The sequence below is a fragment of the Rhipicephalus microplus genome, unplaced genomic scaffold (assembly GCF_043290135.1).
Source record: "Rhipicephalus microplus isolate Deutch F79 unplaced genomic scaffold, USDA_Rmic scaffold_24, whole genome shotgun sequence".
Classification (NCBI taxonomy): Eukaryota; Metazoa; Arthropoda; class Arachnida; order Ixodida; family Ixodidae; genus Rhipicephalus; species Rhipicephalus microplus.
The window spans coordinates 7,977,051-7,994,048 of NW_027464597.1; the positions used below are offsets into that span (position 1 = coordinate 7,977,051).

The window sequence follows — 16,998 nt, forward strand, 5'->3', positions numbered from 1 at the left end:
TACGACTACGACTACGAGGGACGAACAGGAGCCGCTTTAAAGAACTTCTCCCCTCAAAATAATTTTTCTTTCAAGTGTGTATACACTTTATAAGCAACCCCAAACCATCCACCGCCGTCGGCGGAGTCCGCAGTCTTCTCACTATCTTTAAAAGAAAGAGGACTTGGCGGGCCGCAGCGCGACGCTTTACCGAATAAGCCACGGACGCGACGCTGATATCGGTGTCAGTAACGCGCCTTATACCCCCCCCCCCCCCTTCGCTCGCTCCTCCGCTCTCCTCGCTCGCTGCAGCTGCGCGAGCACCCCTCTCTCTCGCGCGCCCGCCTTCTCTCTCAGTCTCCCGTCGAGAGCGGGTCGTGCGATGGATGTCCCGGAGGCAACACTACCATCTGGATATAAGGCGCGTTACTGACACCAATATATATATATATATATATATATATATATATATATATATATATATATATATATATATATATATATATATATATATATATATATATATATATATATATATATATATATATATATATATATATATATATATATATTGTGGGCATTTAGTAAACCAATCCTCTTCATCTGTACATTATCATCATTATCATGTATTGCTTATGCATCCTCATCGTTGTCACGTATCATCATCATCTTGGTTCGTGCATCTCCACTGTCGGCTGCCGGTTCCTCGGGCCTAATAAAGGTCTTCCAAACCAAGACTTCATACGTGATGGAGCGTGCTGTTAGATCCCTCGTCATCCTCTCGACCACTCTACCCCCTGGAGCTACGTTCAGGTCGCCGCTTGGGCCAGGTGTCCGGAAATATGTCGCACCAAGAAGAGGTCGGTGCTGCAACCGTTCCCACTCCGCCACCGCGTGCCGCGCCTTTTCACGTCATTAACAGCCCCCAGCGTGATATATATTTCCCTCTTCTCCCTCTCTCTCTCTCTCTATATATATATATATATATATATATATATATAGAGAGAGAGAGAGAGAGATGCGGACGCCGCCGACGGCGGTGTATGGTTTGGGGTCGCTTATAAAGTGTATTCACACTTAATATATATATATATATTGGTTTTTTACCCAGACAACGTAGTGTTGTCTGGGTAACGCATTGGCATAAAGTAATGTTACTCTATGACATCGGCACGAAATGCAGCATGGCGCATGTCGCGCCAGTTGCCGTCGGGTCGTGCCGACGGATGCTGGTCGCGCCTGGCGTCAGACTATGAAGTGCTCGCGTTTTACTAACGTAGCGTTTCTGTGCGCAGCGTGCGCGTGTGCCAACGCTACTTTGGAGTATATTGTGCTCTTTGTGATGCGCTCGCAGCCGATTTGCTAGCTCCACATATACCAAATTTGGTGATACGTGACTTCAATGGATGACGAAATATATGACTCGTGCAAACATGATAACCCTGCCACGCGTTTCATGTAAGAACGTTTTAACAGACCACGCTCATAACGTACACGCAGCTGTTTCGCTTTCTCCACATATGCCAAATGTGGTATCACGTGACGTGTATAGATGACGAAGGTAAACGACACATCCTAAGGTGATAATCACGACGCGGAAGATATATACGGCATCATTTATCTCCACCACATAACGTTGCGCTGATTTTAAAGTGACATATTGATATTTCTCATTCGTGCTTCGCATATCATTGGTTCCCACTGTACGTGGGATTTGCCTATTTTCGTACGCCAGCACGCGTTCTACTGGCGTCGGAGTATATATGTTTAACTAAAGTCTTTTACGTGACCATCATGTTTCTTTCGATGCCTTTGGATGCGTGCTGGCATTCGACTGCATCATTTTTTGTTGCGTAAAATATTTGTCGGCGTGTACGCCCCATCAGCGTCCATGAACTCTAATGTGTTCTTCCAATATCTTGATGCGTTCGTTTTAAATTCACAACATGTGGTACTCCTAGGCGACTTTAATTGTGTCTTAGACTCACACGCAGATGTTCGCGGTTCGGGTCGCGTCCGGTAAAACTGGAACGCCAGAGAACTCGAACGTCTAGTGCAGTAATTGGCATTGAGTGACATTCATGAAAATGGACATGGTAGCAATTATGACTATACTTGGCGCTAAGTATCGTGGAGCAGCAGAATTGATCACGTGTACGCATCATCCGGTCTCATTACCTACGTTCACGACACCGGGGTAATGTCATTGCCACCGACACCAGTGTATATTGTCGACCACCGCCTAGTTATGCTCTCTCTCTCCGGCTGCCAGCGGAGACGCCAACGATTCACAGACCATGGCGTCTTGATTGCCGCGTCCTCCAGGACTCTATGTCTACGGGGAAAAAAATGCCCCGAGTGTTACGCGCATGGCTCGTTGGGGGGGATACAGCTAATTGGGATCGCCTCAAAGAAAGTGGGGCTATCATTGCAGTGCTTCTAGCAGGGAAGTTCGTGCCCGTATGTCCAAAAATGCTTCGTTGTTTATCCAAAAAATACGAATTGTCCACTGTAATCCCAGGCCTTCCTCCCTTATTCGGGCACGACAAGAGGAGCTCGTTGAACGGTAGCCCCGCCGCGGTGGTCTAGTGGCTAAGGTACTCGGCTGCTGACCCGCAGGTCGCGGGTTCGAATCCCGGCTGCGCCGGCTGCATTTCCGATGGAGGCGGAAATGTTGTAGGCCCGTGTGCTCAGATTTGGGTGCACGTTAAAGAACCCCAGGTGGTCGAAATTTCCGGAGCCCTCCACTACGACGTCTCTCATAGTCAATAGGTGGTTTTGGGACGTTAAACCCCACATATCAATCAATCGTTGAACGGTAGCAAAGTACTACGCGCGATTCTTCGCTATCGGCTGCAGCTTAGCGCTGTGGCATGCACCATGTGCGCACTCTGAGATGCACGCAGAGCTCTGTTTCTTCCACCAGGCTCTCCTGCCCACTCGCTAAACACTACCGCGACAGCTGCTTTGGGTACGCGTGACTTTCAGGCATTCACTCAACACTTTCAGTCAATGGCTCAATGTGTTTCTAGTGTCAGTTACTCATGATTCGCTGTTATTTTCGCTGTTATATACAGCGAAAATAACTTATTTGTGTACGCAGTGATGTACACTGCAAACTTTGTACAAGGACAGAACATTCATGAACATCGAGATGAGTAAACTTATAAAAACAGTTGACCATTTGCACAAACAAGGGGGGGGGGGGGGGTCATTCACAGTGCCTGGCACTCAACACAACGCTATATTTTGAAAGCCCACGAATGATGCTGCGTTTGAATCATCGTACAACTTGCTGAATGCACAGCAATCTTAAACTGGTGGCTGGGTCGATAGTTGTAAACATTGTCGATGAAAAATAAAACATTACACATATCTGAGGAGCAACAAGAATCCGTAAGTATTAGGTGGTGTGTTCTTTTACTTGAAAATACATACTTAGGTAGTTCTAAATACTCAAGTGTTTCTTAGGCCGCTCTGAAAATGCGACGCCATGCACGAAATAAGTGCGGCCGAAGGCCATCGTTTTTCGATGACATTTGCAGACACGTAGATACGTGGCAAATTTTTATTTGGGTGGAAATTTTAAGGTCACTCGGCTGATTTTTACCGTCACCGTCATGTCCTGGATATGTATATTAGATGCATAACAGCTCTTTGACTAGCTTGTGTAGCGCTGTACCTCCATCCGCACCACTTCCCTCGCCGCAGCTGTTGGAGTAGTGCCAGTAGCCCACGCCCTCCTAGAAGTGCGTGGTGACGTCTCTGTTCTTCACCTGCCGTGTGCTCGCCGCGTGTCAGCTCTCTCTCACTTCACCTTCTCCACCGCTCGCAACGCTCGGACCAACGCCGACTAAATTTGTTTTTATAGTCAAAACAATATCAGTATAGGTTTGTAGTTGCCGATGCTCGTTGCTGTCGGTGTGTGCTCGTATGGATAAGGATGCCGAAAGGCGGCCGCTCAGGGCAGTGGTGGCGCTTCCATACCATGCCCGAAAATGGAAAGAGTGTTCAAGTTTTCTTTCGTTATCTAAAAATTGTACACGTCCTCGGCGATGCCTTTTAACAAATGACCGACTTCGTCTTCGTCATACATATTTGCGTTGACAATCCCACAAAGCTTCAATACCTCTTAAATGTAGGTTGTGCACGTTTCGCCTGGCAACTGAGCCCTACGTGACAGCGTTCGCTCAGCTTTTTTTTTTTCATGGAACTCGTGTCCCCAAAGCAGGCCTTCAGTTCCTCAACAAATATATCCCAAGTGGGTAGGACATGTTCATGGTTTTCAAACCAAAGCAAAGCGGTCCCGGCAAGGAAGAATACCACGTTCACGAGCATCGCCGGCGCGCCCCATTCGTAGTAGCGGCTCGCTATGTCGTAGTGTTTTAGCCAAGCGTTTACGTCTTCGTCAGTTTTACCTGAGAATATCCGTGGCTCAGGTGCCCAGTAGCCTGGTTGTCAAGGTCGATGGCCACCTTGTGCCGTGTCGGTGGCACTAGTGGATGCAGCAGCATTGTACGTCAACGGGATTGCTGTGTCGTCGTTCATGCTGATGTTGTCCAGGGGTAGGCCAGCTAAGCGTCTGCTTCTTAGAAGAACTGCTGTGGGGTCCAGGATGGCAAGTTACCCAGCACCTCCACCAAAGCTGTTACGGATGTGATGGGTTATTTACACTGAAAATGTCAGCGCTCAACCGTTACTGCAGAAACTACGTCACTCGAGAGCGCCCTACCTCTTCTTCTTTCTCGCTTTTTCAGTCCACGTTACAATATGATGAAAAGATGCGAGATGGCAGTACTTACAGTGTTCAGTAGATGAACAGACGGATAGACAGATGCACCGACAGAGAGAGTGATAGATCCATGGACAGCAGACGGATGCATCGATGCACCGACAGACGCATGAACCAACACATGGACGAATGGACGCACAGACGAACGCACGGATGAACGCAGATACGCACGGAAGAAAGAACGAACGGGCGGATGGAAGCGCGGACGGACCTACGAATGCTTCGCCCCACTCATCATCATGCACACTGTGAATATGCTGTGGTTTTCAAAATCTCCTTAATTATACCACGAGAGACAATCGCGTTTAAAGGGGTCGTGAAACGGTCACTTTACTAAGACAATGTGGCACCATCGGCAGCCACAAGCGCTTACTATATCTTCAAGACAAGTGGACCTGCACAGACGCTTTGCCTGTCGAGGAACGTGGAACTCTATGGCATATCGTGCGTGCGCAAGAGGCGCTCATCGGCGTCTGCCATACGCAATCCACGTTCCACAAGAACGCTGCTTAATATGACGTCAGGGTTCAATTTATCACCGTTTGGTGCCCAAGGAGGATTAAAGAAATTGCTGGAGTGGAAGTGATTGCACAGAAGTGAAGAGATTGCTCTGGCAAGATGGTAGCTTTGGCGGCCATCTGACTAGGGGCACGATAAAGTATTACCATACGTTTAGAAAAAAAATGTTTAACGATTTCGAGTACTTCATATTCAACATCAGCGCAAAAAATGAAGCGTTCCCCTCGCACGCCCGACGAGTTTAATGTAGGAACTTTTTCGGGCTACATAGTGCTCCAAGTGCGTCTTACAGTTACTGACTTTCCTTAGTGAGCCTCTAATTGGAGGCAAAGTTCTTTAAAGATTCAGTAATCCATACTCATTTCTGTATGTTACTTCGTCGGGAATAACTATCTTTTAATATAGAAGTTACGTAGCATTTACATAACATATCAAAGCCACCTAATCTTCAAGTAGGCACTATCAGAAAAGAGCACGTTTCCGCCATCTTGGCAGTGGCTAAAGGTGGCTTCTATTCTGCTGGAGCTTCCACTCCTACAATTTTTTTTATTCATCCTTGTGGGTGCCCTAATTTTACGCACTCGCAAGTACCGAAGAGTTCCGTGTGCCTCAATAGGCAAAGCAATACTTATGTGACGTCACCTAGTTAGTGCCTGTGGACGACGGCAGTTCCGCATTGGGGGGGGGGGGGGGGGTTAGAAAAAAGTGGTAACGATTTTGAGCACAGAGTACTCTACTATGGGAGAGCTTAACGCCGTCCCGAGGGGGCCCGAGAGTTAAAGAAGGGACGTCACCTAGTTAGTGCCTGTAGACGACGGCAGTTCCACATTGTCACTTTACAGCGAGCATTTAAGGACCCCTATATGCATGAAACTAGAATTTCTCTTACAGGCTAACACAGTGGGCTTCGGAACGTTGCTTAGCCCTACAATCGTTCTTCATTCGCTCAATTTGTTTTTACGAAGATGTGACAGGGGGAAAACTTCATGCTTTAATTAAATATTTGATAAATGTTTTAAACAGCGTAAGCGTTTATTTAACAAACCCCCTTGCCATTGCACTCGGCTAGGAAAACACCAGTTTGTGGGAAAATATTTTGTCTACAAACAAGGGTATTTGTGGTGGTTCCTGTAACATGGCCAATCCATGCTTTGGGCAGTCAGATCATGTCCAGTAGCAGTTCATTCGTTCATTTGCATTGTTTTTCCGTCTGTCTGGTTCTTGTTAGTGTTTGGTGATGAGCTAAGCAGCACAATAAAGGGCTTCCTTAGGCTGGTGGGTGCCCATCATGGCAAGTCAGCGACCGATAAAGGGATTAGCCTTCGAGTTCATCCTCCTTGAGGAGAAGTATACTGAGTCCAGCACTTCGGAGGCCGGAATTGTCAAGTTACAGTGAACAGCAAAGCCTCCCTGGCTCCAATTGTCGACGCGTCACACGTCACCATCCAAAAAGAGCGCGTCACCATCGTACCTCTAGGACCCCAAGACACCCAGGTAACTGTCCTGTTCTTACCGTGCCGCGTTCCCTGCGAAGTCCTCGCACAAGCACCTTTCCTATACGGAAAGGTGTTGCTTATCACTGGAGGACTCATGAAATTGCGCCTAACTGAGACCGTTGGAAAGCGATACCTCCGCATGGAAATGAAGGCGTCGTCGCCTGCATTCAACTACCTCAAAGCCACTGGCCACCATGTGATCTACGACTCTAAATGAATACAACAGGTGTGCCGTCGATGTGCCGATAGTGATGACTTTTGTATGAACTGCACCACTCCTTTGTGTGGTCGGTGTAGAGTCTATGGTCACGACGGGAAGGGCTGTTCATGGCCGTGCTGCCGCTGTGGCGCCCCACATGCCAATGTCGCTTGCACAATGAAACACTCTTACTCGGTGGTGGCATCCAAGAATTTCTCTCCACTCCAGCCAGGAATGTCACCTGAGAACAGGTGCGATGTTTCGTCAACGCGAGCCGCGGTAACCGACCACGACAAAGGTGCGCCAATTACGACGCTGCACCATACGCGCACTGCATCCCTGACGATTCCGGACCTGGGAATTCCTCCAGGTTCTGAAAACTTAAGTTCCCCACGTCCGGTGGCAATTTCTGAAGAAGCACAGGCCGGGCCCTCGTCAGACAAGGCCCGTCGTGAGGAAAACGTCTCAGATGGAAATATACATCTGACGCTCCTCACATGGCTGCTCAGTCGACCAGAAGTTCACATGTAATCGAGGAGACTACATCCCAAGACGACGACGCCTGTCTCTGCGAGTACTCCAACAGCACCATGAGTGAGGCACCCATACAAATTGACGAAGACACTAGCCCCAGTGACATAAGCCAGGACAGCTTTGGCGCCTTTGTTTCATCCTCGTTCAGGAGCCCGGATACCGAACATAGTAAAAAAAATTACACCCTTATGGGTATAAAAAGGGTGTTTTGCAGATTTACACCCTTTTTGAATGAATGTAACACCCTTTTCTTTGCTGGTACACCCTCAGAGAAGGGTGTAACTGGCAAAAGGGTGTTATTATGCCGTTCGTGAGGGTGTTGAAGAACAGAAGGGTGTACACCTATAATTGTTGGAATAAAAATTGTTCTGTTTAACGTCCCAAAGTTGTCATATAATCATTAGAGACGCTGTACCGAAGGGCTCCGAAAAGTTAAACCACCTGGGGTTACTTAAGGTGCACCTAAGTCTAACTACACAGGTCTCGCACTCTTTCTCGTCCATTAAAAATGTGGCCGGCGTGAACTGCCGGGATTCGATCCTGCGACTTGCGGGTCAACAGTCCAGCACCATAAGCACCAGACCACCGGCGCTGGAGTGCACGTGCAAGAATCGAGCTGCATCCATGCTTGCAAATAAAATACCACGCATAGCGCACGGAATGCATGCCTTTCCTAAGATAACAATGTCGTAAGGATGAAAAAAATTTTACAGAACACTAAGAATACAGAACACTAAGAATAATTGAGAAAATGTAAAAGAGACTAACTTCTCCTCGCACTGTATGATTCGACATGCTTTGCCGCTTTATATCGTCCACATTATATGTGAATAAATTAATGGGCTACTGTCACGATCTACGGACAGCACATATTCATGTGTAGAAGCAATTGAGAAAAAAAGCTTGAATTTATTACAAAAGACCCTAGCTCGGTCAAAAGCCGTTCGAGTGCAAGTTGTTTTCACAAGATTATCGAAGACGATACGTGCTTGGTCGAAAAAGAAAACAATGCACTACCCTCTGCAACCATGCGGGAGCACGGGAAGTGGTTCTTTAGGTGAAGAAATAAAGGTCAGAGAATGGCACGGTCAGTGCACGCAGCGCCTTTGCGAAGCGAAGGGGAGAAGGGTACGAGAGGAGGGAGAGACACGCCTCTTGCCCCCCCACACATACTCACCACACACACACACACACACACACACACACTCACACACACACACACACACACACACACACACTCAGAGACGCCCCGTCGCAAGTGAAACTATTAGCTTATAACACTTTAATACGTCCAAAGCTTGAATACGCTTGTATTGTATGGGATCCGCATACTAAGTCTAACATATATTCCCTCGAAAAGATTCAAAGACGAGCAGTGCGTTTTATTTACTCAAAGTATGGTCGTGGTACATCAGTTACGGAACTAATGCGAGATAACGAAATCCAGACGCTACAATCGCGGCGTCAGCTTCTCCGTCTAAAATTCTTGGACTCACTAATTGACAATAAACTTGGGCTAGACCCATCACATTACGTTACCCCAGTTTCGATCAGGCAAACTAGTCATTCTCATGTCCGAGCCTTAACTCCGTATTTTGCGCGGACAGATTTATTCAAGTTTTCCTTTTTTCCGAGAACTGTAACAGAATGGAATAACTTGCCTTCTGATTTCCTCCAAACCTTCGATCTTGATGAACCCAATGTTTAATTCTGTGAATCTTGACCCCCCCCTCCCATTATTGCTTGATTTTTTTTTATGTTTCTCTTCTACTCGCTCTTCTCCTACACAGATGTATTTTAGTCAAGCTGTGTTACTCATGTACTGATCGCGTGCTTTCTTTGTTTTAATGTTTTTCTTCTACTCGCTCTCCTCTTACACAGATGTATTTTAGTGAAGCTGTGTCACTCATGTACTGATATTGTGTTTGTGTTTGTGCCCCTCCTGCTTGGGCCTTTTTGGCCTGCAGTATTTCACAAATAAATAAAAATAAATAATATATATATATATATATATATATATATATATATATATATATATATATATATATATATATATATATATATATATATATATATATATATATATATATATTGTTGGACACTGCAACCCACGCCGTAAAATTTGTATTTGCTATCTATTCTGTTTGACATCCCCTCGGGGGGGGGGGTGTATGAGGTGATCAGCAGGGGGCACTGCAACCCCCGTCGAGTTAAAAAACTTACGTCGAGTTACAGTGCCCCCTCTCTATTTCTCTACGTACCTATAGGGATTTACATTGCCCCCTAAGTGACCAAGGGCCGCCCCCGCCTCCCTTCCCCCGTGGTGGGCACGCCTATGCATAGGCACCATCAATCATTGCAATAAAATTTAGTGTGTAAATGTGTGCGTCAACAATAGTACATTTCAAATTCAAGAACATGAGTGTTTTATGTGACTATTACCGCTGTTGTTCATTTGTTAAAAATGCATTGTACCTGCAAGCGTTTCAAACTTCGCGCGCTAAAGTCACGTTAAATTTTGTTTTTTTGTGAAGATAAAATTATTATGCCTCCTTCGTTTTTATGTTATATATATTTCCATTCACTTTGTATACTTCAACGCATTACTAAAGCATTTTATTGCGCCATTGTACGTCTGCGGAGCTGTAACCACGATACATGTTTGGGCGTGCTTGCTCGCTGGTCGGGCGCTGCAGCTTGTCGGTTCTGCATCGTTTTTTTCTCATTTTTTTTAGGTGTGCTTGCGCGCTGTGTTCGTGTTTTGTGTTCTGCCGGTGCTGCCTATTACGAAGATGAACTCTACTCAAGCGAGGACGTGTGGCGTCGCATTTTGGAACACTCGCCAGGTACGTACCACATTCCTGCTGTCGGCGCTTTGTCAACACCGAGAGCGTGATAACGACGCCATGCTACGTTTTTCGTTACATGTGGGCGATAAGTGAAGTTTTTTAACGCAGCGAACCTGTTTGTGTGTGTCATTTCATCAGGGTAAAGGCGTTTTTGTAGGAAGTCAAGCGTGGGCGAGCTTTTTCTTTCGATTCAAGCATGCTTCGGTGTGTGAAGCACATGGCGCGTGCGTACGCAGTGGGAATTCGGCGGCGGATTTGTGCGAGTTGTGACGGCGCTCGCCTCTGTGGGCAGTGGTGTTGGCGGGGAGCCCTGCTCGCGATGGACCAATATTATGGTTAAATAATTGTTGGGCGAAAACGGCGTTTGTTAGCTGTAAGCGTTGATTACGCCTAGGGCGCATATGTTTGGATCTCTTAACTTGAGGATTTTTATTTTTTTTTTGCATGCCTGTTCATATTGTGTGCTACAGGAGTCAACGGGTTCATATGTTGTACGTTTCATATGTTGTACGTCCAAAGCAGTTTGAAAAGTTTCATATGTTGTACGCCCTTTTTTTTTAACTGCTATCAGAAATTGCTGCGGGTAGCCGAACGTATGCCGGTGTATGCATCCACGCCGGCACGCATCTTTGAACTACCGTGTTATTCGAGTTCGCGTGCAGCATGCTGCCTCGTCTTAAGTACGGCTCGCAAGGCTTGCACGTATGTACGCTTAGGTGTTTATGCAGCCTGTTTAGTCAAATCTGAGCTTACGTTATACACTCGCAACATAGGTTGTTTGATGCGTTCGGAACCCATGAATTTTGAGCCCTTCGTTAAACTTGAACTGCATTTCCGAACAAAATTTTCATGGCTTATTGGGGCCGAATAACTGTAGCTTAACTGTGCGAGCCCTAATTCGATCAGTAGTTCATGCGGTAGAGCACATTTTATTTTATTCAGCTTGTTATCGCTATGCTTAAATTTCATTGTTTTGTGGTGGTTTATTAAATATTGTATGTGCTTCGCCCATACTTTGTGTTCAAACTTTGCTAAGCAATTTTACTTGTACGAACAGTAAGAACAGTTTAGACCATCACCTCCAATGGCATTTAATAACAGACTACAAGCTTATGCCGATCTGGTCAGAAACACACATGAAAACATTAAAAAACCACACACTGGCCACGAATAAAAGCACAGGCTTTGTCACTTGTGAATAGGGCTTTTGTGTGGGGGCCAAAACCTCGTGCTTTCAATTAGGGTCAGCATGTTGTTTTGTCTTCACATCAGATGACAAGCTTCAGTAAATTCTATAGGCATGCGCTACAGTTATAGAAGGGATCTGTGGTGTTTGGAGAAACGAATATATCATTTAACGCTCAAAACTTGCAATAATGTTATACATCATAGTATGCATACATAAGGCATGCACGTGTTGCTGTGAAAATGGAAAATTGGACAGTATGTTCATCTGACAATCATGAATATAGACTGCATGTTTCCAAGCTGTTGGCATTGACGCAATTACACAACTTCAGAAATCAGTCTCGTCAAACGTTTGTTGTGTATTGCTAAATCGTGACCAATGCCTTCCAGTATTCTTGTTACTAGAGATCGTTGCAGAAGCTTGCATGCTTTATTGGGATGGTATTTAGCTCAAGATGGGTGCGTTATATTAGCATTTCCACATTTTTTCCCATTATTTATTAGACAGCCTGTAATGAGGGGTATGTTAGGGATGAGTGAGGGGCACTGCCTGTTTAGCCACCTGGAATCGTTGAATTAACAGCCATAATTTAGCAGTTGACAATAGTAATTTAGTGAAACCAATTTTCTATGTTATCGGCATAATCGTCCTATTGTAGGCAGCCGAAAGAAAGTTACATTAGTTGTGTTCAAACTAAAATTCGTAATATAACTTTATGTGTTACCTCCAATGGATACCTGATCAAAGCGCATACTGTCATGTACGCGCTGCCCTATTAATGAATTGGCATGTATACGCACTATGCCAGAGTGCTATTCAAGTATATTTTGTGACACATCTGTTATGTGAAAAATGCATATTCTTTCGTAAGGTTGCAGCTATGTTCGCCAAAAACATTGAGGATGTTTTTGTTGTAGCATGTCTGGTTTTCGTACATCCTACTATTTTAAAACAAAACGTTCCAGATCATTCTAAATTGAGTTCCAAATTCTGCTTCGCTAACAGACACATCAGTAAATTGTTTTTTTTTTGTTTCTCTCGCAGTCTATACATGCTCGTCGTAGGAAGAGAGTGTGGGAGACGTCTGGACTAGCCCATCATCAAGGCTGGCTCGTGGAAAATTTGACTGCTGGTGCACATCAGTGGCGCATGGCTTCTGTTTCTTCTGAAAAGCGAGCTGCAGAGAGCCACCTGGTAGCTGTATTCAAGGAGCACAAAGGTTCAGGGTGTTCAAAGTTAACCCTTTTGTTTTTCCTTAAAAGAGAAGTCAGCGCTGTAAGTTATGTATGTAAAGCCACCTCTGCTGATAGCTATGTATCCAGGAGGATGCAATGTGAGACAATAATTATCACTATCAGCGGTGCCATGAAGTTTTATTAATCAACCTAATAGTGACCACAGCAAGAGATCATGTATGTGTTAAATACTTGAGCCAGTCACATTTCTACATATTATCACTTGTAAGAATTCTAGCATGCCTGTGCTCAGATATCCTGCTGGCAATTTAGTTGCGGCTTGCATTGTTATGTGTGCAGGACAGTGAGCACTAGCACAGACTCTGATTTCATGCATTTAATCTGACCATCGGTGGAAGGCATGGGCAAACAATAAAATGGTTACTCTTGCTATTCGCTGGCGATAGCAAGAACCGACTGCTCGTTCCACTATGGAGTGATATTTTGCTGAACCTCACTGCCTTGCATGCGTAATCATGAAAAGCAAAATTAAACTTTCAAACGGGATATCTAGGAGCATAAACATAATCAAAAAAGTTTTCCAAGTGGGACTGTGTAGAAACACGACTGCCTCCAACTTTTTAATGCAAACATACCTGCTTATTTGCGTTACTAAAATTTCAACATTTTTGGTTGGTAGGCCAGATGACAGCATTATTTTATTACTTTGTGTCCCCCTGGACACAATCTGCCAAGGTGTTTTTCTGTTCCTAAGGCTAGATTTCAATGTAACTAGGCTGTGCATTTAAGAATGTGTCAGTGCTGCTTACTGAGCTCTTTATCGGATATTTTGTTTTTTCCAAGATCTACTGAGTGTGTTGCTCGCCAGACTTGCATGTCATGTTAATTGATGCCTTATGTGCAATTGGCCGTTTAGAAACACTTTTTGTGTTGTGATAAAAAGTAGCACATTAATGATTTTATCTTCAGTGTAACCTTCACTGAATATTCTATTTTAATATATTTTTGTCACTGTAGTTATTTCATTGCCTTTGGGAAGTTCAATTCATATGTACAATCAAGTGTTTTCCCACTGTCATACTTCATAGTACCTAACTTTGCCAATACCAAACCATGTCGGATATTTTACAGTGATACATACTCATGTTTAACATTGTTAATGATAACTAATAGAAGGCATACTAGAATATTGTAACACGAGTCCTTGGATCGGAGGGATGAATGGTGAATTTTTTCAACTACATAGTAATATCTGCTTGCTTTATTTCATGTCAAGTGTAATGAGAATAATATTTACCGAGGTTAACGTGTTAAAACCAAGATATAATTATCAGAGACACTGGAGTAGAGGGTTTTAGATATTTTGACCACCTGGGGTTCTTTAAATGCATCCACGTCTAAGCAGACAGGTGTCATGCATTTCCTCCTTAATCGAAATTGCAGCCACCACAGCCATGGTTTGATTTTGTGGCCTTCAGTTTAGCAGTCAAGGGTTACATGAAGCGTAGATTAGTTGTGGGCTGTGGTCTTGCTTCCATGATGCATCTTAAGTATACAGCAGTTTGGTGCCAACCAGGCATCTCTACTAGTGCACTGGTGTTGTGTTTTTGTATTCAAAATTTACTGCAATATTTAACTATTTTATCAAGATGCATTTCTGAGCAGCTCTGCGAAGTGTGTGCTGGTGCTTATTACATTCCTAATTTTTTGCAAGAGGTAATGATTGTTGCATGTATTCTGAGTTAGATATGAACTTACGAATTTTCCTTCTTTTATACTCTGTAAGAGTGTAAAGCCCAACAAGTCACTCTGATATACTTTGCATATTGTACATCAGATGGCTAAATTGTGTGTGCAGAGCTTATATAAACAGCCCATAGTGTTTCGAATGCCTTGAAAACTGCCTTAGGATCAGAAAAAAATGTTGTGAAGAGTGGGATAGTCTGGGTGAACAGTGGAAGTTCCTCAGATAGGCTGGCTGATGTTTCAATAGGAGGACTTATGTTCGTCAAAAGTGCCTTTTCTTCTCATCCTTGACATGTTAGCTTTAAGGGGGTTAGTAGAGATGTCATCTCCTGGTGGTGGTGCGTGTCTTTGTTGGCAATTGCCGCCGGAAAAAAAAACTAGAAAGCAAACAAGTGCAGTCCTCACTTCATTTCAAGTTGACTGGTAGCAATTCACAATGTTCTCGGAGGGTAGAGAAAAAAATGGAAGCAAAAAAGAGGAAACACGCAAAGTAGGAGCGGTGTGCTGCCGCTACAGACGCGAAAAAAGCAAAGAGCTTGAAAGTTCGAAGCCAGCAGACAGTCCCCGCGTTTGGCCATCACAAAGGGTTGCCGACGATAAAGGCCTATGCTGTTCTTGAACATCTATGAATGGGACGCGTAAGAAAGCGGTTACGAAAAGGCGCGAGAGAGCAGCAGGCGGCTACCTTTAAATGCTAAGATTTCAAAGGTAAGCGACACCAGATGTGTTCGGAAGAGAATGTGTTTAATTGGGAAAGTCATTGGTTAAAATATGCTTTCACTATCCCCGTAGGTGGCCCGCTCAACAGAATTGCCTCAAGACCTTGGCGGCATGTTGGCAGAGAAATAGAGAAATTCAGAATGCAAATGAAATAAGCATCAACGAGAGAAACGCAGAAGGAAAGGAAAAAATTTAAAAAAAGGCGGGTTGGAGGTAGATGACACGCTAGCGTTAACAGACGAGGAAAGGAAAAAAGAGACGCAGAGAAATTTGTGGCTTGGCAATGACTTAATGATGCACGGTAGTAGTGTTTTTTGAAGCGACAAAAGAAGGAAGAAAGCTGTGGTTGAAAGGTTCTGGCAAATAATAACTTCGTAGTTGTGTGTGTATAGACACATGTATATCTATATTTATAATTTAAAAAATTTCGAGAGAACATCAATAGTACAGCTTGTAGTCTAGGAGCGATTCCATGTAATACTGGTTATGTCTATTTGAAGGTTGAACCTTTCTCATTTCTAAATGCTGTCGTAATTATGCTATGGCTTTCAGCGATTCCGAATGGCGACGTGCTACATTGATTCGTGATCCGTGTAGGGGCTTACATTTGTGTATCAAATATCATTCCATGTATTTCCTCTCTCATGGTGAGCAGAAATTTGTAGAACATAGAGAGAGAGAGAGAGTAAACTTTATTGAAGAATTAAAGTTACGTGACTAATCCCGGGTGGAGCCCTCTTGTAGAGCCCCACTAGCCACAGCGGCTCGCCGGGCCTGGTCTAGGGTCACCAGTTGGCTCCCCAGTGCCAGCTCGGAAAGCCGTGCCTCCCAAGACCACGTTGTGAGTGTTTGTAGTGAGCGCACCAACCTAGATACTGCATTGGCTGGCCGCTCGGTACATTGGTAGGTTATGTGTGTAAGTGTGGCTGTGTGGTTACCACACCATGGGCATACCCCTGTTGTGTATATCTGTGGAAAAATTGCGTGTAGTTTTGATATGTGGGGGTATGTGTTCGTTTGGAGGCGGCGCCAATCCCGGGCTTGTTGGCTGCTTAAGTTCGGATGTGGAGGGGCGCACGTGCGTCTTGTAAGGCGTTGGTTTTCCAATATCTGCCTGCTTGTTACACTTTGCTCTTCATGATGCCCTGTGAGGTGTCCTGAGGAGAGTCCTGCGTCTCGGCCAGTAAGTCCGCGAGCTACGCAGTTTGCCTCCTCGTTCCCCCCCAGGCCGTCATGCCCTGGGCACCAAGTGACGCCATGTGCCTCCATCAACATGGACCCCAAAATATCAGTGACGCACCTTGGAAGTGTGCCTCTAAGGTATAAGCGACGTGCAGCTTGTGAGTCTGTCAAAATATACGCTGAGCGCCCCCTTCTTTCGGCTTCTCTGATTGCCAAGGCTATGGCTGCTGCCTCTGCGGTGGCACTTGATCTGGTGCGTACGGACGCGCAGGCCACGACTTTGCTTTGGTTAGTCACTGCCAATGCATATGCTTGTTTTCTGGAGCCTTGTGGTGGCGCGGGATAAAGACTGACGTCGGTAAAGTAAGCGTCTGGATCGCTACTTCTCTGCAGGAGTTTTCGTGCTCGCGCTTGACGGCGCTTTTTGTTGTAGAGCGGGTGCATGTTTTTTGGAACTGGTTCCACGATTATTTGATCACGTATTTGCTGGGGTACAATGACTGTCTCATCGCCACAATATTGAGGGGTGAGAGAGTATCTCAGCCTCTGTAGCAGTGTTCTTCCCTGGAGCGTAGTGGTGAGTCGTTCTCGCTGTGC

General features: G+C 45.1%; 1 long non-coding RNA gene across 1 annotated transcript; it reads left to right on the forward strand.

The window, feature by feature from the left end:
• Positions 1–10,195: 10,195 nt before the first annotated feature.
• Positions 10,196–14,468, forward strand: LOC142786520 (uncharacterized). The gene is made up of 2 exons (XR_012889082.1): positions 10,196–10,365; positions 12,602–14,468. It is a non-coding gene; the product is annotated as an uncharacterized LOC142786520 (long non-coding RNA).
• The last annotated feature ends 2,530 nt before the right edge of the window (positions 14,469–16,998 follow it).